Source organism: Anser cygnoides, chromosome 8 (assembly GCF_040182565.1).
Source record: "Anser cygnoides isolate HZ-2024a breed goose chromosome 8, Taihu_goose_T2T_genome, whole genome shotgun sequence".
Taxonomy (NCBI): Eukaryota; Metazoa; Chordata; class Aves; order Anseriformes; family Anatidae; genus Anser; species Anser cygnoides.
Window position 1 is genome coordinate 16,988,076 of NC_089880.1, and position 25,452 is coordinate 17,013,527.

A 25,452-nucleotide genomic window follows, 5' to 3' on the forward strand; every position below is an offset into this window, starting at 1 on the left:
CTGCAAACTTAAGAATAAATACATTTTTGTACATGCGCAATTCTGGAGGCACTTCCAAAACATTTTGTGAGAACAAAAAGCCCTTTTCCTGACTGTTTACAGATGACTTGCAAAGAATAAGCGAGAGGTTTGAGCATGGCTGAACAGAACAGCTGCTGAGAATTCAGATCACAAACCCTGCTTTTTCCACAAGCTCTGCTTTGAAAGATACGGAAATGAGGCATGTTCCAAGCTAATGCTGCCCATCAAAGCAGTGGTGAGAAGGAAACCTTGTCTAATTTCCATTCTCCTGATTTGCTCTTTAGAAGTTCATTCTTTAAGTGTTATCATTTCTGAAAGCTTTTTAGTGTTTAGGTTCCAGCCGTGATCTCATGGGCTTTGGTGAGTTTTTTTGAGCTGAAAGGAGGTTGTAATGAAATGTAGATGATCACTTGCATCTGTATGCCGTGTGCACTGGGACATATCAATCCATATGATGAATAATGCACATATCACCACCTTTGATTTTCACAGAATTGATTTTCATCTCTTGCATATCCTCAGTGGGGCACAGTCTGACTTTACAAATTTTCTAGGCTCTCAAAATGTGTATTCCATATTTGTAAAGTACTGTGCTGAAGAACACAAATTTCCTCCAAAGCCAGCCTGGCCCCAAATCCTTGTGTTGCCAACATCTGCATTTGAAAGAGCTGAAAACAAAATCACCTGTAAGGTGTCATGTACATCCCCAGTCATCACAGTTAATGAGATAATGCTCAATGCCATTGGGGAGCTTTCTTATCTGACACCAGAAAAAGAGATATTAAATCACAGAAACATTACACTTCAATATCAGAAGTGGGTTTTTGTAAGTTTGTTTTACTTTTCCTTGATTCTTAACGAATTGGGAATCTCTGAAGTCCTATCCAGAAGCTGTTTGGGACATTTCTTTCTTTGCAGGTGGTTTTACTGAACCCTTGCGAATACTTGGCTCAGACTTTACAGCATGCAAACTAAGTACTCAAATGCTATGTAAAACAAAACAAATTCAAAGTAAAAATGCACACTTCTTATGGAGGTGTTTCTCCACAGCTGGTGTAGCATATGTGAAAGCCCTGAGTGGTGCTACAAAGCTTTCACAGGGCTCATTAGACTTGACCTACTTCTCTGTTGTGTTTTCAACTTGTGGATAGAAGCACCTTCAAACTCATGCTAACAACAGCGTGGTAGGGATGTCTTCCCACTTCTGAAACATAGTTTTGGCCTGTTCCAAGCTTCATCTTCACTATAGAGGCAAAGTCACCCTGAAGTAAGGGTGAATCAAAGGTGACTGCTTTCTCTAAAACATGTTTGTGCACCAATCTCTAACATAACATAAATATCACTGCCAGATGTAAGATATTTATTTTTTTCACTGTAGCTTGCTCAGAGTTCCCACTGGAATGTCTACTAGAGGAAAAAAAATGGACAGGTGGCAGTTGTACCCTACTGCCATGATGTAACAGGGAAGTGGACTAATGAAAATCTTAAATTTGCATTCTTTTTTTTTCTTAAAATTTTATTTTTAAATAACAGTATTGACATTTTATGTCAACTTCTAGCTCCATCCATGAACTTCTCAGGGTAATAGAACTGACTAAATTTGGTCCAAACTGATGTCACTTGCGAATGGGTGAGACATTGGAAAGGGAGATCTGAGGGGCAGATCCAAGGGGTGTTGCTCTACCTTTTGTGGGCAACTTTGGGAATGTCTCTCTTTTTCTGGCCCTAGCACAGTAAATAACCAAGAAGTAGGCCATTATGAAGACCAAAAGAAGCAGAGGAATATGTCACCCTGAGACAGACCTTTCTAGACTGACAGGTCAAGTAGTAGTGAAATAACCATGGGAACTCATCAGGCCAAACTCATCTTGTTCGTGGGTAGAATTAATTGGAATACAGGTAGGCAAAACCTTTGTCATTGATTGTGTTTCATCTGGGGACTTCTCTGTAATTCAGTACAAGAAAAGGGAGTATATCTGCCCTGAAAAGCTGCCAGGGCTTCTATCTATTTTCTTGGAGTAAAACCGCCGTTTGTTCCACTGCCTCCAGGGAGTCTGTGCTGTAATGCACATTACTGTGTGTCTACTGCCTACACATGGCCACCCCTTTAGATTTATTCATGAAGGTATGCACGTATGCAGTGTGTGATTTTTGAGCTGACAGAGGATGGCTGCACTAGACTGAACCAAACCTGTTCACGTGGTGTAAGCTCATGTCATCCATTCTTTGGATCAAAGGACTGATTGCAAAAGTGCATAATAATGAATTAATGGAGACCTAAGGGGACTTGGAAGCCATCTGCTTGACAGCAGAGGTCTGCTAGCCTGTTTTTCTAACAGTTTCCCTGTCAGACCTTATTATATGGTCATGTCTAAGTCTGAGGGATGACAAAGTGGATTAGCATGTCCAAGTTAGACAACGATGAAAACAAACATCTTTTATCAGCTAAGTATCCCCTTTTGGAGCCATTCCCATGCTGACGGCTGTAAGGGCCTTTCTGCTGGTTCTTCCTCCATCCAATAATGGCATCCCAGAGCTGAGAAAGTTACTTGCCAGTTTGAGCTCTTATGCTGAGATTGTCATCTCTCCTGGGCTGCTTCTCACCACCTTGCAGCTCACAAGCTATACAGCTGGAGATAAGCAGCTCAAAGTGCTTTAGGGCTCCTTTATTACCAAACAGGAAGACAGAAATAATTTGTAATGCACCACATTGCATTAACCAGCAAAGGTTGTAAAGGCTATTGGAGTCAGAGGGAAGGTGCTTTATAGGCTTGAAATACTATTGGGATGATCTTGAGTTCCCTGCTAAGTGCCTATTGCATCCATGCTCCCTCTGAAGTCAATAGGAGCTGACCTGTTATACTATAAGATTTTTCTTATATTTGTCTCAGAATAACCTTAAATACATATATATATATATTATATCCATGCACAGAGTGTTGATTTTGACATACGAATACTTAGTCTTGGTAAACAGGCAGCACTGCGGATTTACAACAGGATCTGAACTACACTGCTGTATGTGCCGGTGGTACCTCCCAGACCTGCTGGTTTTACAGAAAACCTTTTACAAAGAAAAGGATACGTGGGGTGAAACCTTGCAAGCCACCACAGAGGCAGCCAGGTTTAATTAGGAGAGTATTGAGGGGTATTGGAAACTGCATATTCGCTATTAATATGGAGGGATTCCCACCTCATGCAGTTGTGCAGGCCTGCCTGGCCACCCTGGCCTGTTTTGCCATGACCTTATCTCCATGCTGAACATATCTTTCCTTCTCACCTTTGTGGGGCTTTGAGGGGATGTTGTAACACATAGAGGTCTTTCTAGCCATTGCCCCTTTCACATTGCTGCCTGCAATGTTGTCAGTGCTCAGCAGCCTCTTCTGCTGGCCAGTACTGTCATGTTCTTTTGGTCTTTTGTGTTTGTAAGTGCTTTTCAGCTGGGACTACCATTTCCTCTGCTCAGACAGTTAAGACCATGTTTGAGCACCCCTAATAGGTGTGTGTCAGTAGAAAGTGTAACCATGCAAGCATTCATGCGAGTCCCTGCAAAATACAGCTTGGAAGTTCGTGCTTGGTCTGTAGTGTCTTGGCAGGCAAAGTGAGTGGTGGCACACCTGACAAGGAGTGCTTCGCCCTCAGTGAGACATGGCCTTTCCTAGCCCAGCCTTGCTTTGCCAACCAGTCTGCCCCAGGATTTATAGTTAAGGCGTTGCAAACAAAGAGCCAGGATCCTTGTCCTGATCCCTCTGTGCAGCTGGTGTTTTTGAAGTGATCCAGACCTAAACAAGGAAGCCCCATGCTGCCAGAGAGCATGCTCTCCCAAAGAATTGTATCAACGGGACCAAGAAATGGCAGAGTGAGCGAGGGAAAGGACAGCACGACCTAGATCTGCTGATAGTTCATAAAACAGATGCTTTCCCGCTCCGGGCTGGTGTATCACCTAGATGAGTTGTGTTGGAGCTTGAATTAGTTCATTGCAATCAGCATCTGTTAATAAACACAATGGTAAATGCAGGCGAAGACCCCAAACTGACTACAGAGTCCAAAGGTGAGCCACCAGTCAAGAAGACAAGGCTGTGTAAAGCAAGATTGACTGTCAGTTGAGTTGATGTCTCTGTTTGCTGGCCATTCCCTGCTGATAACTCGACTGATTCAGCTCATTTGCAACCACCTACATCTGCACTAACACCAGGGACATGCTCTCCATTCTCCACAAAGTGGCCCAAGCAGATGAGGTTTCAAACCTTGCCCTGAGTAATTCGGTGTAGGTCAGTGAAAGGCCAGCACCCGCAGGTCTATGAATAGAGAGTGCAAGCACGAGGTCTCAAACACGTTTGCATTTGTTAATGTGATCTCTCCACCAACCATCGCCAAGTCTTGTGTTTCTGCTGCGACCTGAAGTCTATTTGCAGGTATGTGAGGTATGACACAAGTAATTTGCTGCAGGCTGCCCCGTCCGATTCCGATTCCCAGTCCTGTATATGTGATGCCAGCATATCCCTGTGTGCTGGCAGCTGCGGGGATGGAAATGCCGTATTTATTAAAAAGCTGAATTTCACTCTTGAGTCAAGGACTCACACCATCCCCCACCACTGGCACAGATATGCTGATACCATGCTGTGAAGAGAAAATCATCCAGGAGAAGTCAGTCACTTGGTGTGATAGTGCTTTTTTGGTACTGCTACCAATAGTGCCTCAGCTTGGATCAAACATCACAGAAGATGCATTTCCACACACTTGATCCATCAGACTTGTTCCAGCACTGACAATAATAGGATTTTTTCAAGACAGAACTGACATTATAAATGAATTGTTGGTTAACTTGCTGCTTTCTGAACATCGATCCTATAGCTACATCCTTAAGCAGCTGTGTCCAAACATAAGCTAAACAGGAGTAAAATTATGACCCAATTTGGATGCAGAGTCAGACTTTCAATCCTGTCAAGAGTTTGAGCGTTACTCATGAAAAAATAGCTTGTCTGCTTGAGTGAGTTTATGTGGGCTGTTCATCAGCACCGTAGGCAGAAGCATAAGCACTTGTGTTTGCAGTGGCCAGGAACTGTGGAGCAGCTCTCCTTTCAGAGCTGTATAAACCCAGCTTACAGGGAACTTCTTGCTGAGCTCAGGGAGATGAGAATGGGCCTGAGCATTTGCCCCATTTTCCACAGGCGACGCTGGCTCAGCTTGGTCAGGTCCTCACTCTGAATCTACGGTGGGTGTGCGGACCTGCTCCAGTGAGACAAAAGATGCCTAGACAACATGGCTCTCTAAAGGCACTGTGAATTTTGGCACGTCAGTGGCTGCTCATACTTCTCAGCTGCTCAGTCCTCCATTCTGAACTTGTGGTGGTTTGTAGGTCAGGGTTTTCCTTTGGACACATACAGAAGTGTGTGACATGCAGCAAGGAAATAGTGCAGGAGATAAAATTGAGGAAGAACCCCAAGAAAGAAGAAGTGTTGAGGCAGCAGAGCGAGGTTGAAAGACCAGCATGTAAGTCCTGTTAGGAGAAGGGAGTGCATTCCTTCCTTCTCTTTCTAGTTGAACTCTCCTGGGGGAGGTGAAAGAGGATGCCCAGCAGCCTTTTCTCAGGTTTGCTCTCAAGACAGAGGCTTAACATCCTCTCTCCATCGACTTCTTCAGGGCTTGGTTTGCTTTGAGTGAGCAGAAGTGGAAGTTGATTTCTTCAGCCCCATTCAGAGGCTGGTAGAAACCCAGGGTTCCGGAACTGCTCTTGGAAAAGCTTCTGGGCAGAAAATTAAAGAAACTGGGTAAAAAGTGCAGGAATGTCCCTCACAGGGGGAGTAAGTTCAAAAAAGAGGGAGTATGAATAGCAAAGCAGAATGATGAGAACAGGTTAAGAGCCCATGACGTGAAGCTGAGCAGAGCTATAACACAATGCTAGGGCCAGCTTTTATTATTTAAGCTTAAACAGTTTGCCTTTCTTTCCAATGGAGAGCAAAAATAATTTTTTTCTCATTGTTGTGAGAAGTTACAAATGGGAGGTTAAGAAAAAAAGAGTATCAAACGTGATCTCGAGGAATAAAAAATATTTTTTTAAGTCATTTTTTGTGAGCAAGACAGAACAACCTTTATTCTGTCCAGGGATTTGGTTAGATAAATGCTTTTCTCCAGCTGAAAAAAAATAACTTATACAGCAAAATCTGTCAGCAAGCCACTGAGCAGCCTTAATGAAACATGAGATATTCAGATGTACTTTTGTTTTGCGTATTAAAAGTCTGCTTTTGATATAAATAACCCCTTTCTCTCATCTCTACCTGCATGTTTTTATGCACACCCACACACAGATATATACATGAATATAGATCTATTTATTCCTAAAATTTAAAACTGTTTTTAAAACACATGATAAGTAAGTACTCATTCATGGGCTCATAGCAATGGCTGGAAAAGCAGGTCTGCCCCCACTAGCATGGCTGTGAACATCAAAATGTATAATGTCCCTGGGGCTGGGGCTGTTGCATAGTCCCACTACATAGGTACCTTCGTCCACCTGGGACCAACTGGTCTGGGCTAATTTTGGCAGAGGGTGAGCTGCCTTTATACTTTGGGGGTGGACTGGTCTAACCCTGAAAGCCAGCCTGTTTGCAGGGAATGGTGCTGGCGGGGAAAAGGGTTCGTGAGAGCCTGGTGCTGGTATTAGCAATGGGAAATGTGTCTCCTGGGCTGTGGGAGCAATTGTGCAGGAAAACAGAAAAGTTTCAGATGCGACCTTGTTACCTTCTAGTTTGTCATCTTCATTGCTTTTGTTTTGTTTTGTTTTGTTTTGTTAATTACATTTTAGAGATGCAATGCCATGCTAGGGACCTGGGACAAACTGGGTTATGAGCAGAGCCTGTACGCGTCCCCGGGGACAGCCAGAGACTTACTTATCTCTTGTAAATGATCACAGAGTTTTCTTTTCCTGCAGAGCTGGATGTATTTAGCTGAGCAACTTCTCTTGCTGTTTTGTGCATCTTCGTACTTGATCTCTCAGATGGCAAGCAAGGGATGAGTAGTTCTTGGATCTACACCTCTCCAAGCTACCCTACCCAAGTCATGGTTCCTTGGGAGCTGAGAAGTGGGAGAATAATATTCCTACTACAAGGGTACGTGCCCAGAGCACCAGCCCTTTAATTATGGAAGGAACTGGAGCCAGCTTCCTCCTGCCTTTACAGATAAGTGGTTTCACTGAGCTTATAGGAGATTACAGCAAGAAAAATTTGGCACCTGGCTCCCTTGGCATGAAGGGGCTTTTTTGCCCACGCAGACTCCTGCCATGGAAATTTGTATTCAAGGATCCACCCAAGGGGATCCAGTTGCCATGTCAGCAGATTAGTGCCTACAAAAGAGCAGCAAATACTGGGCAGGAATTTAGCATCCCGTCTCCCATGCCTGTGAGCTGAATCCTAAACACGTTTACTTGTCCTCTTCATCCCACGTGGGGAAAGTCGGCCTGAGCCCACTCCCCTGCAGGTCCTGCGGCTTTCAGAGCTGGTAAGGCAGCAAGCAAGCCTTGCCCGGAGCCGGGTGCTGCTGCAGGCTGTTCCACTGAAGAACAAGCCAGCTGTGTGTGTGAGGGAGCGATACCTGTGCTGTGACAAATTGCAGAAACTATACGAAATTCATTGCGCTCTATAGCACTGGCTTGGCAGCCTCAGAATAGCTTTCACTGTCTGGTAATTAGGCAAAACACGACCTTGTTTTCCTCCGTTGCAGTCTTGTAGTGGCTGGTGCAGTCTAAGCGAGGGGATGCTGCCCCATGCAGGGAGCTCTCGCGCCCAAATGGTTTCATATCCAGAGGGCTGAATTCAGCTGAGGAGAAATCAGATCTGTAAAAAGCGTTGTTCAAGTGCCAGTGGATACCGTGAACTGTTGTGCTTGTGGTTCTTGTGCAGAATTTGTCTTCAGAGGCTTTGGGAGAAGAAATCCCAATGCCAGAAACTGAGGTGGAGGCTTTGGAAATTGTCTCAGTGTTGACCTAATGCTGCTAATTGCAGAGAACGCTAAAACTAATACAGACTTCAAGGGGAGCTGCTACCCCAAGGGTAAATCTTGAAGATAACTAGGGTGCTTGCTCCAGATCTGTTTACATGGAGGAAAGACTTCATAGCTGTGTATTTACCGTGACTGCGCAGGAGGGAGAGTGACATCTGAAGAAACATATGCAGACTTTCTTCTCCAAAGATAAAATTGGATGAAGACAAAAATGACCTAAATAAATATTGGAAGATCATAGGAAACTATTCCTTGGAGGCGGAGAGGAGGAATATATACATGTAGATAAGGGTTGCTTGCAAAAGTTGAGTGTTGTTCTTTGGGGAATTTCAGTGCATCAAAGGAGCCTGGTATCAGTCCTGGAATAACATCAGAAGAAATGTTTTCTGAAGAAAAGAAGTAAGAGGGGGTGAAAGACATTTATTTGGGAGGAGAAGGTATAATGGACTCTCCAGTGTTATATTATGAGGTGTTTTCTGGCTTTTCCATATTTTGCTCACCAAGCTCAAATAAAGTAGAGTTTCTTTCTGTTGGGTGTGGGAGAAGTGGCTCAGCAGCCTTCATGGCAGGGGCAGGAAATCTGAAAAAATGTGAGTCTGTATGGCCTCAATTTTCTATCTCAAGCATAGGCTGAGGTAACTACGCTTGTGTCTGCTCTACCCTTGTATGATAATGGTCTGCTGCCATCAGCCCACTGTGCTGGTTCTCCAGCTTGCTGATGGACCCCTGTGCACAAAAAAAAAAGGGGGGGGGGGGGGGGGAATGAGGCTATGGACGGAGCTCCTCCAGGCCAGCACAGCCTGTTGATGCCCTGAGAAGAGGTCCCCAATGCGGCTGCAGCAGACACAGGACCTGGCTGTCTGCCACGTGCTGGTCATGGGGATGCTGGAAAGCACTGCACGCCCAGGGTGTTCACCCTGTGGTCGGCCTGTGTGCGCCCTGGGCCCTGCAAGGAGCAGGGGGTGACAGAAATGGTCCTAGACCTGAGGGATAATTTAGGGAGGAGAAAGCCATTGAAGCAAATAAGTGATGGAATTCAGGAATACTTAAAGAGGGTGTACCTCACAGAGGGCTGATCTCAGAGAGAGATTGAAAAAGATATTGTGACAGAATTTAGAGTTTATTGCAAAAAAGGAAGAAAAGTCTGTGCAGGGCAGAATTTGCTTGCTCCTCCTCATCTCCGATTTTTAGACCAGGCTGCAGGTAAGCCAGATGGCAAGAGGGAAAGTGCAACAAGCCATCAGTGACCAGGTGGAAGTTGGTGTCCTGCCGGCAGCACAAGTGCAGCAGGAGGAGGATGACTTCCTGAGTAAGCTGCTGGTACTCATGAGCAAGTCCCCATGTAAAAACACTAAGAATTAAATAAAGCTTCCAGACGACACTGGGTTAAATGTATCATCTTCAGAGACATCCATGTGCTTTATATATCAATGAACTTACACTGCGAGCTACAAAAAGTGAATTAGCTTTTAAAAATAGACTGTGTGTCTGAACGCAGCTCTTCCACTTCGAGCCTTCGGTTTGGCTCAGCCAGGATGCTGGCAACATGGCAGGCGTGTGCGAGGGCCTGGAGGAAGTGCTGGGCTGTATTTTTAGCTTCAGGTTTCTCTGGTTCTCGTGCCCAAGCCTGATGGCACTGCACCATTTGTATATGTCGGGTGACTCACTGCGCTGTCTGGTACGAATTGTGCTGCCATGGGCCTGGAGGTTGGCTTTGAAATAATGGAGGCAGCAAGCAAATTCTGCCCCACGTGGTATTTTCCTTCTTCATGGCAAAAAAAAAAACCAACAAAAAAAACTAAAATGTGTCTCCATACTGATATGCTCTGATATCTCTGATATGCTCTGATATCCTGTTATTCCTCTGATATTCTGTTGAGAAGGACCACGTTGAACCCCAGAAGCATGCTGGTGTTTCAGATGTCACTTCTCTGCTTTTCCTCTCTCAGCTTCACTTGCTGCAGGAGTCTTGCAGGGTGTGCATCTTCCTCAATACCTCTCACAGCAAAGTCTTTGAAGGGCTTTGCATGAAAGATGTGGAAAGAAATAGGAGATTTAGATCCTGTTTGCAACCTGAAATCCTAGCCAAGTGTGCTGCCATGCTTTGTATTTCAGGGCTGCACTAGGTTAACAAGGTCACAAAATGGCTCTTCACACTGGAGAAAACACAGGAAAATTCTGTTGTTGTAGTTAGTATCTGAGAAGAAATTGCCACACCAAAGGCAAAAGTGCCTTTAATGCTGCTGTGGCTGGGTCTGCTTACCAGGAAAATGGATAATTTTGCTATCTAAAGAGATTCTCAGCGATACCCTCGAAAAAAGCCTTCCCTACAGAAGTATGTTTGCCAAACTCCAGCTGCAGGGGCTGGTTCCCCAGGCCAAGGCACAGAGGCAAAGGAGGGTGGACATGGGGTAGCCAGTGGGCATTCCATGGCCCCAACAAAGCCACGGGTGGTAGAGCTGGGCTGGGGTTCACCATGTCTGCTGGCCATTAACAGGCAGCTGTACGTCAGCTGTGGCAGCCGTAAGAGCTCTGCCCTCTCCTCCACAAGGTCCACACAAGGTGCTCATGCCACAAGAGAGAATTTGAGTCTGTGATGGGAAGTTTAAGGATTGCAAAGCCCAGCACTAGGAAATCCCAGAACTGAGGCCGTGTGCATGTCCTAAGTTTGATTTTCTTGTGGATAAGTGTTAAAACAGTCTTTTTTTATAGGTTTCAATACTATTTCGTTCCACTTGGTGAATGGAGAGTCACTCAATCATCCTTCTTATCCTTCCCATCGGTGTGTCACCTTATGGATTATCCATCAAACAGTGTCGGGACGCAGCAGCACTGAATACAGAACTCTTGCCTTTGGGGTGTTTCACCAGAATATCAAAACAATGCACAAGCATTAGTGAGCTGCAAGCATTGTAATCCTATATAATTAGCTGAGGAAATTAGACAGGGGTGATACTGCTCCCTTTTGCAGCTAGAGATCTGAGGAACAGAGATTAAGGCTGTAAGTGTCTATTAATTTCCAGCGTTCAGTTTCAGATAATGAGAGCTTAACTTTTTAATTTAATTTAATTTAATTTAATTTAATTGCTCATGCCTAGCAATTAAACTGTACCTCACTTGTTCAACCTGCCATGGAAGCAACAGCTAAGCTGAAACTCTCTGTACCTTGAAGTAATCCTCATTTTAGGGAGCTGAACCAAGATACAGAGGCAGGGGAATTATTCGTGGCTCATACGCGCTCCCACCGCTTTGGGATGTAATGTGGTTCTTCTCCTGACGACTCCAGCGTCATTAAGGCCACTTTGAAATAAGTGCAGCACACTGGTAAAGCCCTCTGTTATTATCTTTTCATCTCCGAGACAAACCGTGTGCATTAAGCGATGTAAAGTTAGCGACAGGTCATGGTCTCCTGCCTGGGCTTGGCACTCACTGTGTGTGGGCAGGGGCGCTGGGCTCCGGCAGAGCGTTGCCTCTCTCAGCACCCAACCTGGCATAAACATCTGTTTTTTCATAGGGTTGTTGTTCTGTCAGTATATTCAAATCTTGATGGGCTTCTCAAGACCTTTTCAGCTCTGCTGGTTTTGTATTGGATTGTCTGTACCTGGCTCAGATGGTGGCTGCTCTGGGGTCTGCATGCAGTTTTGCTCAGGTCTGTTATTGCTTCTACACCGAAAAATCCCCCATGCACCCCAAATCACCCTATAGTGTCGCAGTGAGATAAATGCCGCTTGCTTTCCCCTCTCCTTCCATAAGACCTTCCCAGCACTGATGGAGGGGAGGCAGAAGGCAAAGCCCAGTTTTGCCGCAGGTGTGTGTTGCAGCGAGCTGATCCAAATGAATGGTAGCTTCAGACATCTCCCATTGGATTCGACTTCTGAGCCTTGGCTTCATCTCTGCTGCCAACGTGTAGAACTCTGATATACATCTCCACATATATATGTAAACCCCGTTCTTTAATACCTCCTACAGCAGCAAGCTGTTTCTCTTTTCCCAGCGTCTCCAGATGGTGCTGAAATCTTCAGATCTTTAGGGGTTTATTTGTTTGTTTATTTTTAGGTAACTTCTAAAGGCTCTCATCAGGATGCCTCAGTCTTTCCATTTACCAAAAGTCTTGATTTTAGTTCAGTTTTTATCCTCACTGACGGCTTCCTTCCCAGACAGGTCTACGATGAACTGTCATGTTTTATTATGCGCGTTGGTGCCAACGTTCATTTTCTAATTCTCTGTTGTTCTCCAAAATTTGCAATTTTGCCGCCTTTTTCTTCCTGTGTTGTGATCTTAGTTATTTGCTTACCTACACACAGGATCCAGCCCCGGTCTCCATGTGGGTTTTCAGCAGCATGCCTTTTCAGCAGCATGAGCAGGGCTTAGCCCGACGCACTGTCCCCGCTGCTGCAGGCACCTTGAGGCTTGGCTATTGAAAAACAAAAGAAGAGTGTTTTTGTTTGTTTGTTTGTTTTTGTTCAAAGTATAACCCCAAATTGCTGAGTCTCATTTGTGGTCTCTAGAACTAAGTGGATCCCACCTCTGCACTCGGGATGGGTTTTGGGATGGGGGAATGGATTTCAATCCCAGGCCCAATCCCAGCTGCCCTGCAGCTTCTCCAAGTGCAGCTGAGATAAAGACTCTTCCTGGTTGCTTTCCTCAAAACTTCCTTTTGGATCAGCTACCTTTCAGGTTTGCAGTGGACCTTCCTTTTTCTTGTAGAAGTAAGAAAAGTAAGTAATGCTTCTTAGTTGTTAAAAAGAGACAAGAAATCACAACCCCTCATCCTTTTGATTCTTTTTTTTTTTGTTATATTCCCTTTATTTTTTTGCATGCCCCATAAAAGCTTTTGCCATACTTTAGTTACATCACCTCCTTTGGGATATAGCTGTAATAATATACAACAATAAATACCTTTGTGGCATGTCATCCCCCAAATTTTCTTTAAGGTTGCCTCTGCAGAAGCAGTCTGATAACCAGTTCTTCCTGTTAGCAAAGCACTAGCCTCATTTGCTCTTGCATAATTTTCAATTTGTGAGCTGACCTTCAGATTATACTGCTCCTGTTTTAATTTTAATTTTATTGTTATTGATGCTGCTAACTGGCGGAGAAGCTAGCCACCTACAAGCAATAAGCTGGTTTTTGCTTGCCGCTTTCAATGCTGGTGGTTAACAGTCCAAACTACCGCACCATGCTGACAAGACTGGTGTGGTGGTTTTACTCGGATGGGTGGCTGAGCTCCACCACAACCACTCTCTCACTCCCCCCCTCCTCAAAGGGAAAGGGGGAGAAAAATGCGATGCAAAGGGCTCAAAGGTTGAGATAAGGATGGGGAGATCACTCAACAATTATCATGACGGGCAAAACAGACTCAGAGCAGGGAGATAGTAAGATTTATTGCCTATTACTAACAAGCTAGAGAAGCGAGAAACAAAGGAAAGAAACCAAAAACGCCTTCCCCCCCATCCACCCTCTTCCACCTCCTCTCCCTGAGTGGCACAGGGCAATGGGGGAATGGGGGTTATGGTCAGTCAATAGCACTTTGTCTCTGCCGCCTCTTCTCGGTCACTCTCGTCCCCTGTGCTGTGGGGTCCCTCCCACGGGATGCCATCCTTGTCGAACTGATCTGGCATAGGCTTCCCACAGGCAGCAGCTCTTCAAGAACTGCTCCAGATATGGGTCCGTACCCCGGGGCCCATCCGTCAGGAGCAAACTGCTCCAACCTGGGTCCCCCATGGGCAGCAGCTCCTGCCAGGTCACCTGCTCCTGCGTGGGCTCCTCTCCACAGGCTGCAGCTCCGGCCTGGGGCCTGCTCTGGCGGGGATCCTCCACAGGTCGCAGCCTCCATCAGTGCAGGTCCACCTGCTCCACTGTGGTACTCCATGGGCTGCAGGGGGACAGCCTGCTTCACCATGGTCCTCACCACAGGCCGCAGGGGACTTCTGCTCCGGTGCCTGGAGCACCTCTCCCCCTCCTTCTTCACTGACCTTGGCACCTGCAAGGCTGTTTCTCACTCCTCTCACTTTTTTTTTTTTTTTTTTCCCCTTTCTTAAATGTGCTCTCACAGAGGCGCAAACAACATCGCTTATTGGCTCGGCTCTGGTCAGCAGCGGGGCCCTTACCTAACATGGGGCAGCTTCTAGATTCTTCTCACAGAAGCCACCTCTGTGGCCCCCTGCTACCAAAACCTTGCCATGTAAACCCACTACAATTGGAAGTGCGGCTTTCTCAGCAATCCAAAATATTATGGTTACTGAAGTGCTCTGGGTTGCCAACAATCCATCTGTGCTGCTGCAGAAATAACCCTGGATATCCAACTATTTTGTTATGTTTAGCGAAAAAGGGCATTTTACCTGCAGCGCTGTGCCACAGAGATATTGTGAAGCCTGGGCAGATCCTGGTAAGGAAGGAGGTGCTGGCACCAGGTGAGCATCTGTCCCTCCAGGAGGTCTCCAGAAATGAAAGCCAGTGCTTGGGTGCTCGGGCTGTGCTGATCCAAGCTGTGCTCATCTGTGCAGTGGCACAGGTCACCCAGAGAGGCTCTGCCATCCCCAGCCTTGGGGGTTTTCAGTACCCAACTGGCTCAAGCCCTGAGCAGCTTGGTCTAACCCCAGAGCTGAGCTGCTTTGAGCAGGAGGGTGGACAGGATCACAGAATCACAGAATTGTAGGGGTTGGAAGGGACCTCAAGAGATCATCGGGTCCAACTCCCCTGCCAAAGCAGGCTCCTTAGAGCAGGCTGCCCAGGTAGGCATCCAGACAGGCCTTGAATGTCTCCAGAGAAGGAGACTCCACAACCTCCGTGGGCAGCCTGTTCCAGTGCTCCGTCACCCTCACCGTGAAGAAGCTCTTTCGCATGCTGGTGCAGAACTTCCTGTGATCCATTTTGTGGCCATTGCCCCTTGTCCTATCCCCACAAACCACTGAAAAGAGGTTGGCCAAATCCCTCTGTCTCCCACACCTCAGGTATTTATAAACATTGATAAGATCCCCTCTCAGTCTTCTCTTCTCCAGGCTGAACGGACCCAGGTCTCTCAGCCTTTCCTCATAGGGAAGATGCTCCAGGCCCCGTATCATCTTTGTGGCCCTCCGCTGGCCTCTTTCCAGGAGATCCCTGTCTTTTTTGTACTGGGGAGCCCAGAACTGCACATAGTACCCCAGGTGAGGCCTGACCAGGGCAGAGTAGAGGGGGAGGATCACCTCCCTTGACCTGCTGGCCACGCTCCTTTTAATGCACGCCAGGATCCCATTGGCCCTCTTGGCCACCAGGGCATGCTGCTGGCTCATGGTTAACCTGTTGTCTACCAGGACCCCCAGGTCCTTCTCCGCAGAGCTCCTCTCCAGCAGGTCGCACCCCAGCCTGTACTGATATGTGCGGTTGTTCCTTCCCACGTGCAGGACTCTACACTTGATCTTGTTAAACCTCATTTGGTTTCTTCCTGCCCAGCTCTCCAGCCTGTCCAGGTCTCGCTGAATGGCAGCACAGCCTTCTGGTGTGTCAGCCACTCCTCCCAGCTTCGTGTCATCGGCGTACTTGCTGAGGGCAGACACTATTCCCTCATCAAGGTCGTTGATGAAGATGTTGAACAGGACTGGACCCAGCACCGACCCCTGGGGAACACTGCTTGTCACAGGTCTCCAGCCGGACTCTGCGCCGCCAATCACCACCCTCTGAGCTTGGCCAGTCAGCCAGTTCTCAACCCACCTTACTGCCCACTCATCTATCCCACACTTTCTCAGCTTTGCTAGCAGGATGTCGTGGGAGACAGTGTCAAAAGCCTTGCTAAAGTCAAGGTAGATGACATCCACTGCTCTCCCCCCATCTATCCAGCTGGTGATGCCATCATAGAAGGCAACGAGGTTGGTCGAGCACAACTTCCCCTTGGTGAATCCATGCTGACTACTCCTCATAACCTTCTTCTCTTTACGTTGCTTGGAGATGGCATCCAGAACAAGCTGTTCCAACACCTTTCCAGGGACAGAGGTGAGACTGACTGGCCTGTAGTTTCCCGGATCCTCTTTCTTGCCCTTCTTGAAGACTGGAGTGACAGTGGCTATCCTCCAGTCTTCAGGCACCTCTCCTGTTCTCCAGGACCTTGCAGAGATGATAGAGAGCGGTTTGGCGATCACCTCTCCCAACTCCCTTAGCACACATGGATGCATCCCGTCAGGGCCCATGGATTTGTGTGCATTGATCCCACTCAGACACTCCCGAAGGACGGGGACTTCCTGAGGTCTCCTCCAGCCTTGATGGCTGTATTGTGCTACAGATCTACTGCTTTGCCGATCTGACAGGTCAGGGAGATAATTTAATGCCCCCACATTGAAAGGATTCAGAGGAAGTTTTATTTTTACTGCTCGTGATCACTGGGATGGCTCCTGCAAAAGAGCTGCAGGCTTCCCCAAAGCCTCTGGCACTTCTTTCCTGTGCAGGCTGCAGTCCTGGCTCTCCTTAGTGCTTTCTGTCTCACAACCGAGTCAAAAAATACCCAAGTTACTGAGGTTTTCCCCATTTTTTTTGTTGTTTAATGAGCACCTCTGGAGGACTGAATGGGTGGTGTAGAGGGAGAACGGCTGTGACTGAAGAGCACTCCATCCACTGCTCTGCTCTGCCTTTCTGATTGATTAGTTCTGTTCCAGGTCTTCTCCCCAGCCCTTTTCCCAGTGTGCCCAATTGTAACACCAGGATTTTTCTGTCTCCTCTCATACTCCTAAAACCCATGATTTCGTGGAACAGGAGAGAAGCCTTTCTTTGACACATGCCAACAAAATTCAGCTCCCTGAAGGCAGCAAGAGAAGCGTGATTCCCCCCTGTGCCTGCACTGTGCAATGCAAACACTTCTTCCCTCTGGGTTCTTCCTTCTAACAATCCACCAGAGCAACATTATTTAAGCAAATAAATGTTTAAAAGGCCAGTCCCTGCAGACTGACAGCAAAGATGAGAGAAAAGCTAGGCTAATTATTATTTTCCTTCCCTTACACAGGCCTCTCTGTGAGGCCCTAGCAATTAAAGATGATGCTGGGGAACAAGCTAGATGGGAATTACTTTGACAGGGGGAAATTACCACCCAGAGGTTTTGGGGGGGTTTGTGCTGCTGTGTAAATTCCCTTTGCTCAGTGTAAGCTCTTTTAACCAAATACATTGCTTTGACAACACGTTTTAACAGCTGGTTTTAAAAAACAACAACAAAAAAAATTCTAAAATGTTCGCAGCCAGCTCTGATTCTAGCCTGTGTTTCTCCCAGTGGTCTTGCAATGCAGACACCCTCCTGAGCCTCTTCCCTAGCAAGCTCCCCTCACCAGGCCCATACAGCCCAACCGAGATGCGGGAGCCAAAAGGAGAAACATCTTGCCTGCTCATTCATGTATGCCAGCCATTTCCCTTCCTGTGAAAACAAACTCGTAATCCCAACATAACACCCACACTGTGTGAAATGGTGTGCACGCAGGAGCTGTTTTCTCTGGCCTCTGCCACCGTGACAAAGGTCTGTGTGTGTGTAATCCTCCAGGCACCTTCTCCTTCTCCAGCAGCAGCAGGGGCCAGCTGAATGTTGGCTGACGCGACGCCCTCGCTGCAGCGTAATAACGTGCTTCAGGTGGGCTCCTTCCTGGGCTCCCGTGCAAGGATGGGTCTGACTCTCTGGACAGTAAATGTGTTGGAAGATGCCATGACCTGCAAGTGATTCGCAAGTTTGATTTTTTCCATCCGCAAGGGTCCTCACAGCAGCAGAAGTCCTGGTCAGATGAAATGTTAAAGGCTTGGTGGAGAAAATAATATAAGCATGGAACTTAGCACAGAATCAAATATTCCTGGTGGAGAAGAGTTCTATGTTTCCATGAGAACTGGTTCTGATCAGATGGGAAATAAGCCTTTGAGCACATTCAGCCTCCTGTCTAAGCACCCATTTTGCGCTCGCTGATCCCCATCGCAGCTCCTTCACACGTCTCTTCCAGGAGGGATCCACCAGCACCCAGCTTGGCTGATGGGGCGTGGATGCCCAACAGTGCCTACAGCATCCCAGAGATAGGGCAGGTGTCTTGTTCAGTGGCATCGGTGCTGGTAACTACTGGGTTACATGTCGCTGCTGGAAATAGTTTGCCTGAGAGCTCCTAGAAAATGCATTTCTCTTTTCATAGCCATGCTATTTGGTGGCATTTCGCTGAGTCTGGCTAACACATTCAGATCCTGGTTTCCATCAGCCTGTTGGTAAACCAAAATATACAGCATAGGTTTGTACCTGGACGTGCAATGCTGCCAGCTGGACAGAGGTATTTTCTTCTGTCTCTCAGTGTCATGTTCTCCTCCTCACATGATACTCTCCCTCCTCTTTTGTATCTTTTGCTGCCTTGTCACTTAATTGGCATTGTCCTTGGGTTTAGTCTAAGACCATCAGTAAGAATGAACAATACCAGATCCAAGGTCAGCCCTTGGACAAATCCATGAGTAACTTCCTTCTACCACGATACATGCGTGCAACTCATGATTTATTTCCTAAACAGTTTCTCTTCTAGCTTTCTATCTCAGCTCCAAACCCATTTAGCCAGTAATTATGATTGCTCTCTGTTTTGTAATTTTGCTTTAGCAATAGGCTAGTCAGAGTATCAGCTGAGCCCATCCCTTTTTAGGACACTGATGTTTATAACTAGTAGCAAGCTGGCTCTAAGGAAAATAAGCAACATGTTTTCAGTGCTGGAGTTCCTAATCTTTGATTTATTACTTTCTTTCTATTTTCAATTTTGTTGTTGTTTTGTTTTGTTTTTCAGTAAACTAAATTTTATTGGGAGAATGACCACTTTTTCTTTTGCTCTGCTGTTTTTCTGCAAAATGTACCGTATTTCTAAGAACAGTGCGTTTCTATTCTCAGCCACTTATTTTATAAGGCAGTATATTATTTATGTTGCATTATAGTCTTTTACATTAAATATGATCTTTTGTGACAGGATTCAAGCTGGATTTTCCCTCCGGATATCTATTCAAAGCTTTCAAAAGACGCATGCACAAACCTAGAAGTGTTCCTATAGCTCTACACAGGAGGTGGGCAGCTGGGATTACTCTCTTGCTAGCATCAACTTGCTGTCACAACTGATAACACTTTATGTTGTGTCATTCTTGAGGATATTCACTTGTGGAGAGAAACTTTTAATCATGATGATCAATGCAGTGCTTACGTCCTGAAAATTTGGTCCTGACTCTCTCCACAACCAGAGAGAAGGACAGAAGTAGCTCATATTTGCTGGAAGGGGGAATGAGATGGGAAAGAGTGAGGACTGGGGCGGGTTTTGAGAAGCTCACCATGCTGACTGTTTACTTAGAGGATACTACAGTATCTAACACGCAAACAGAGGAGGCAAAGTGTGCTGGCTGGCTTAAAGACCCTTTCCTGGTGTTTTGCTGTAAAGCTTGGCAAAGCTGCCCTTGCTTCGCACCCTGCCTCCCTTGCTGAGGCACCAGGGTGGGAGGATCAGCTGCAGAGGATCCAGACAGTAGGGAGGGATCTGAACACCACAGGGACTTGTTCTTGTATTGTCTAAGAGATAGAGGACTGGGCAAAAGTCAGTGTCCTGAACCCTGTACCATTCAACATAACTAAGTTGTGTAATGCAATTAATAACTAGGGAGGCTTAGCTGAGCCTCCAGAGAGTACCAAAATCATGTTCTCTTTCACTCCACTATGTAAAAGTCAGACGTGATAGAAAACCGCATCCACCAGCTGGCTGGTGGTACCACAAGAAGGTAATACCAGCCGGCATGGGGAGGGCTGGGGGGGGCACAGGCCACGAGCAGGTTGGGCACATGCTTCCTGTGCTGATGGGTAGCACAGGCAGATACCTCGGGAAGCATTTGGTTTCCACAATTTTCAATGCATCTGTCTGGGAATACAAAAATATTACAGGAATGCCTCTAAAGTCATAAGAATAACTGAAGTATTGTGGACTGCATAGCTCAGGGTGCAGAATTTCACCTTGCGAACAAGCGCTGCACTGGGGAAGGGACGCGAACCCATTCCCTGCCAAGGATGTGTGCTTACGGGGTGTTTTTGTTTCCTCCTTTTGTTTGCAGGAACCGAGCAGCAGCGCAGGGCCTTTTGCAGAGCACCCAGAAGAGGAGGGCTCCAGCTCAGTAGTCTGTAAGCGCCCTCTGGTGCAAATACAGCTGGCTGGCTTCAACCCACTCCACGCCACAGCTTCACCCAGCAGCTGGCCTGAAAGCCTCCAAACAGGGCGTCTGTTTGGGTGTTTCGGAGAGCAGATGGGCGTCACAGCCACCCTGGACCATGGAGGCAACACTCTGCAAGAGAGAGGGCCTCCTCTGCAGGCTGGACATTGGCATGCTGCTGGTGAGAGCTGGCTTCCAGTTGTGCTGAGGTTTTGGGGTTGGTCTGGTGGAATCGAGATGCCTGGTTGGTACCTGGATTAGGACAAGGAAGTGGCGTAGATGGCTTTTTAGAAAAAGTGCGGGCACCCCAGCAGAAGACAGTGGAAGCAGGAAGGTTGGAAAGAGAAGGGGAGTGTCTGGATAGGGCAAACGGCATCAAAAGATAAATTTGAGGGTAACAAAGGGCAGAAGTGTTACTTATGAAACATGTGCCAGAAAAGGGAAAAAGCTGCAAAAAAAAGCTCAGAAGAGCCACTCAGGTTTGGCAAAAAAAGCTTGGTGGCCAGACAAGAAATGTGGGGAGAAGCTGGTAGCTGGGTGTGGATGCAAAGGGTGATTAATGAGAGATAAAGCATCAGGGCTATCAATTATGTCAGTTAGGTGCAGAGAAGACAACAGACAGCACGTAGCTAACAAGGAGTTGGAGCGTTCGTTAGTTCGCCCAAGCAGATGGGCTGTCAGTCAGGTTTGCTGACGGTAGTGGCCAAGTCCAGGTCTCCCCAGGCTCATTGCGCAATGGAAGTGGGAGCATCTGAGAAATATGGAAGGAAAATGAAAAAGAGATCACCTCCCTGGGATACTCTGAAAAATGAGGTGCAGCTGCAGCTATTTTTGAGGAGTTAGGCAAACCTAGTTGCTCATAATTTAATTTCTGGATGAGGATTGCCTGTTGGTGTGGCAATTTGCTGTCAGCTGGAGTGGTCGGAGATCTTCAGCAGTGCCTCGCGGGCTGGTACCTGCTGTAGCTGGGTCTGCTGAGGCAGGATACAAACCAGGGGTGCACCAAAGTGCTCAGTGTCCTGCGAAATCAGGGAGTGCTGAGCTGTGACAGTGATATGAACGGTGGTAAGAAAGCTGTTTAAAAAGCAAAACAGGAGGGAGGTGAAGAAAGTGGACAACTCTTAACAGAAGGGGTGGGAAGGACTGGAGTTTGGTGTAATTGCTTCAGCCCTGCAAAGTAAGGTTTATTGGTGGGATGATTAAAATGGAAGTAGAATTGGAATGAGAAAAGTAGAGGTGAAAGGCTATTCAGTCTGAGAAATTTCAGTTAGTAGGGCTTGAATTCATCCCAGTTTATTTGCTTTGGATAATGACTTAAGGAAGTTTAAAACTATTGGACTGTAATGGAAGACGGGAACATCCCTGGGGACCAGAGGGGGTTAATAGTAAGCCCATTTATATCAACCAGGACTTACAGGATAGCTGATGGAGTTTAGATTCCCGAAAACTACTGAGACAACCTATTAAACAGCTAATTCCTACAGATCTGCAATACTAGTAGGATGATTAGTAAATTCATATGGCTGTTTATTAGGGGAAAAAAAATATATAAATTAAACAAAGAAGCATCTTTGCTGGGTTGCTGACCAAGAAACGGGAAAGATTAAACTCATTTGGTGTTAGCAATGTAACTGATGTTTCCATGTTGTGTGCAAGCAAAAGATCCTGTGGAAAACCTTGCCCAGCTTGAGTTACAAGAGGAGACCGTGTCTTTCTTCTAATGATTTCTGAAAAACAGAACTGTTTTGTAGGAAAGCTGAGGCCCAATCTGGAGGGCACGGGATCCTGCCCAGGGTGTGGTTTGGAAGCAACAAGCCTTCACGTGCTCACCGCGTGCCAAGCAGCGCTGCCAGGCACTGCGCCGCTGCTGTGTAAGGGCGTTTCGAGCAGGGTCGGATCATGAGCCATCCTTCGCTCGCCTGGCTGCTCCATGCTGAGGTTGCACACACCACACGCAGCCACGGGCACGTAGGGAGGAGCCCACCGCCCAAACACACGCACATGCCTCTGCTTATTCAGCACGCAGATGTGGAGAGTTGTGGTAGTTACTGACTTTCAGCAGCCCTCTGCTGCAGTGCGTGTTCCTGGCCGCTTCTTGCAGCCACAGCCCCTCCTTCTGCATCTGATGAGGCTTCCTGCTTCCTGACCAGTGTTTTTTTGCACAAAATGCTATGTGTGCATTGCATATGGTTAGACTGAGTACAGGACAGCTAGGGTAATGATGCCAATAATGCCTCAAGGAAACGAAGCTTGCATAAACAAAAGCAGACACTTATATAACTGGGCATCAAGTCTCGCCATCAAATCCACGCAAAAACATCACTGTGCTTTTCTATCTTTCTTTACTTGGTGAGGAAGTTTCAATGCAAATATCTCCCTTGAAGAGAAAAAATACTTGAAACAATAATCTACCAGAATGTGATACTCTCATTGTATGATTTTAAAACATGCCTTCTGTTGGTCAAGGGGGATCAGTAAAACAAATCAAGCTGTGCTTAGCAAATAAAACTTGAAAAAAAATATGAAAGGATGGCAAGATGTAGCCTGTAAAATCTTGGGGACTGAAAGGAGAGATTGAATTTGCGAAAGCTTTGAGGCCGGATGTCACAGGTCACAGAGTAACACTTGAATACTTTAGGCACAGCACCAAGATCCTATGGATTTAGGAATTTTAATGCGCTACTGTTCTGAACTGATACACTACCAAGGGAAGTCTCTTCCTATCTTCATTCAGTGCCTGGGACAACAGAAGCTCTGCTTTGTGTGCTTCTGAGTTGACACAGAGAAATAATACCAGACTTCAGTAAAGGAACAGCACAGCTGGCTCTGAATTTAATAAAAATCCCCATGTTCACATTGTAATACCTATGGGACAAACAGTGCAATGATACTACCTCTTCTTTTTTTTTTTTCCCTCAGAAATAAAGAACCACTGCAATCTAAGGAGGCTGGAAAAAGGCCTATATCATCATTCTTCTGTGGGACACATGGCAGAAATCAAAGCCTTCAGACAGTTTCTCCAACAAAGCTCCTGAAGACTGGGTAAGCAGTTTTCAGTATATAAAGAAGAAGGCTCACATTATGCTCCTCTTTCTGTGACTAGAAATTATAAAATGAAGGGAGGAAAGCTAGCATCAGTCACACAGCAAACTACAAAATGTCAATATTTTCTAGAAATGAAAGCACGTTGCTTGTGGAGTTAAGCATGTGTTGCTTAAAATTCTTCAACGTGTATGTTACAGCCTTCTTCACAAAAAAAAATACTCTTTTCCTGCACACACTCATCCTGGGGTTGAAGTATAACAGCTTATAACAAGGATGATTTACCTGATGGTATGTAGCCTAGCAAAGAGTTAAGATTTGCTTTATGGAATAAGTAGTAGAGTACATGAAATATAGATGGTAAGGTCAAACAGAGCATGCCAGGAGTCAACACACAGGTACCCTTTTAAGGCAGCGTGGCATTGGACCAAAATAAAATTACATTTTTCCTCCATGAAGGGAGCAAAACTGAGAAAAAGAGATTTTTTTCTTTGCATTTCTCAAAGGCCAAAGCCCACAGAGGTATGGTCTCCCCTTGCTCTCTGGAAAACAAAACAAAACAAAACAAAAAACAACCATTTTGTTTCTGACTGCATCAGAACATACATAGCCTCATGTATGGTTTGTCCAATTACCAGGTCAGGGTACATATCTGTACCGTTGTATCCCATCCAAACTCAGCCTGTGCAGGATCAGATTAATAGCTGAAAACAAAAACTGCAGGAAGCAAACCTTTCTGAGCCGGTATTAGCTGCCAAAGCTCTTACCTCAGTGCACCACAGCCCAAATGTGAGGAGCTAATCATTAAGATTGTATGGTCATAACTTACTACAGCAAGAAGTATTACCAATAAAAAGATCAGAAAAGCAAATTCCCCCAGTCAGCACTGCATGGTCCCCCTGGACGTTGGTGCTGGTGGCGAAGCGGAGAAAAATGTTTTTCCTCTCCGTCCAAGGGTGCCAAGCAGGGCTCCGGATGTCAGCACACCCTTCTCCCCTCCTCTACTTTTGCTGGCAAAGCTGGGAGGGCTCAACATGTGCTGCAAGCAGAGGAACACCCCAAGAGGGCTGAAGGCGAAGCGAGTCAGAGAAGGAGTTACGTCCCTGGCCCAGACTAGGCGGCTGCAAGACACTTGCAGAATCTACACCGAAATGTCACACATGGTGTGAGGGCCTTCCTGCCCTGAGCTCTCCCTGCCTCCCAGCATATTTGGCCTAAATAGATTCAAGCTCCACAATTGTAAAAACATCCACTCTTGTTGTAAGGATACCAATGCTTTAATGACCTTTCACGTCCAGCCTGATTTTTTGGATTCTCTCCCATTCTTATAACCCATAAAAAAAAAAAACAAAAAAAACTCTTGTGCTTCAAATTTTGAACGTGTGGTCCTTGACCACATAAATGTCATATGGACATTTTTGTATTCAAGAAGCTCCTTCTGGGATGGCATTTGATTGCCAAGAAATGCTAAGTTTAACCTGAAGAAGACTGTTATGTGAAAGACGTGGAAAATTCCTGCAGAAGAAACTGAAAGCCATTCAGCTACTCCTAGCTGAATCATCTCAAGCAGCCCGTTTAACTACCAGAAGCTATGTTTTAAAAAAAATAATTTAGAAATAACAATGGGTTTTGAAACCTGCTTGCTACGTTATGCAGATAACAGCTAGCATCCACTCATAGCGTAGGTGGTGACATGCTTTAGTGATGGCAAAAAACGTGCCCCATTGTCATGCTCCTCTTCAGAGATTTTAAGCACTACCTTAAAGTGAAGCACTAAAAGTGTGCTGAAGCTATTTCAGTCAGGAATCCCAAGGAGAGGGCAGGGCATCATTTAGCCAACTTCATCGCACGGGGATGCACACAAGGCACTTGCAGTTCTTGGACAGCTGTCCAACATTGTATTGGGAATAAGAGCCTGCCTGTGCTTTGGGATCGTGACCTTTACCTTGTGTGCATTCAACTACATGGGTCAACGCTTCCAGGCGTGGTTGATCCAGTCACAACTTACCTCCCCAGGAAGGGCCAGCCTCTCTGCTCACAGGTTCTTGAGGCAGACCTGGGGCCTCCTCTTTACTAGTCTACACTGTGTTCTAGTAGCCTCTAGTATTGCAGTAGTCAGTTTTCCCTCTACAGATAAAAATTTCAAATAAGGTATTTCTGGAGAAAAATCTCTTCTCCAAAAAGCAGGGGAGAGAAGGTTAAGTGTTCAAAAATGTAACCTGGGAGGTAGCACAAGCGTTTTCAACAGTG

General features: G+C 46.2%; 1 long non-coding RNA gene across 1 annotated transcript in view; it reads left to right on the top strand.

Annotated features, from left to right (window-relative positions):
- The window catches only part of LOC136791365 (uncharacterized), an 80,271-nt gene extending 56,060 nt beyond the window's left edge, over positions 1 to 24,211 (top strand). The window contains exons 6-7 of the long non-coding RNA XR_010833196.1: positions 20,065 to 20,341; positions 23,080 to 24,211. This is a non-coding gene — a long non-coding RNA (uncharacterized lncRNA). The remainder of the gene's footprint in view (positions 1 to 20,064; positions 20,342 to 23,079) is intronic.
- The last annotated feature ends 1,241 nt before the right edge of the window (positions 24,212 to 25,452 follow it).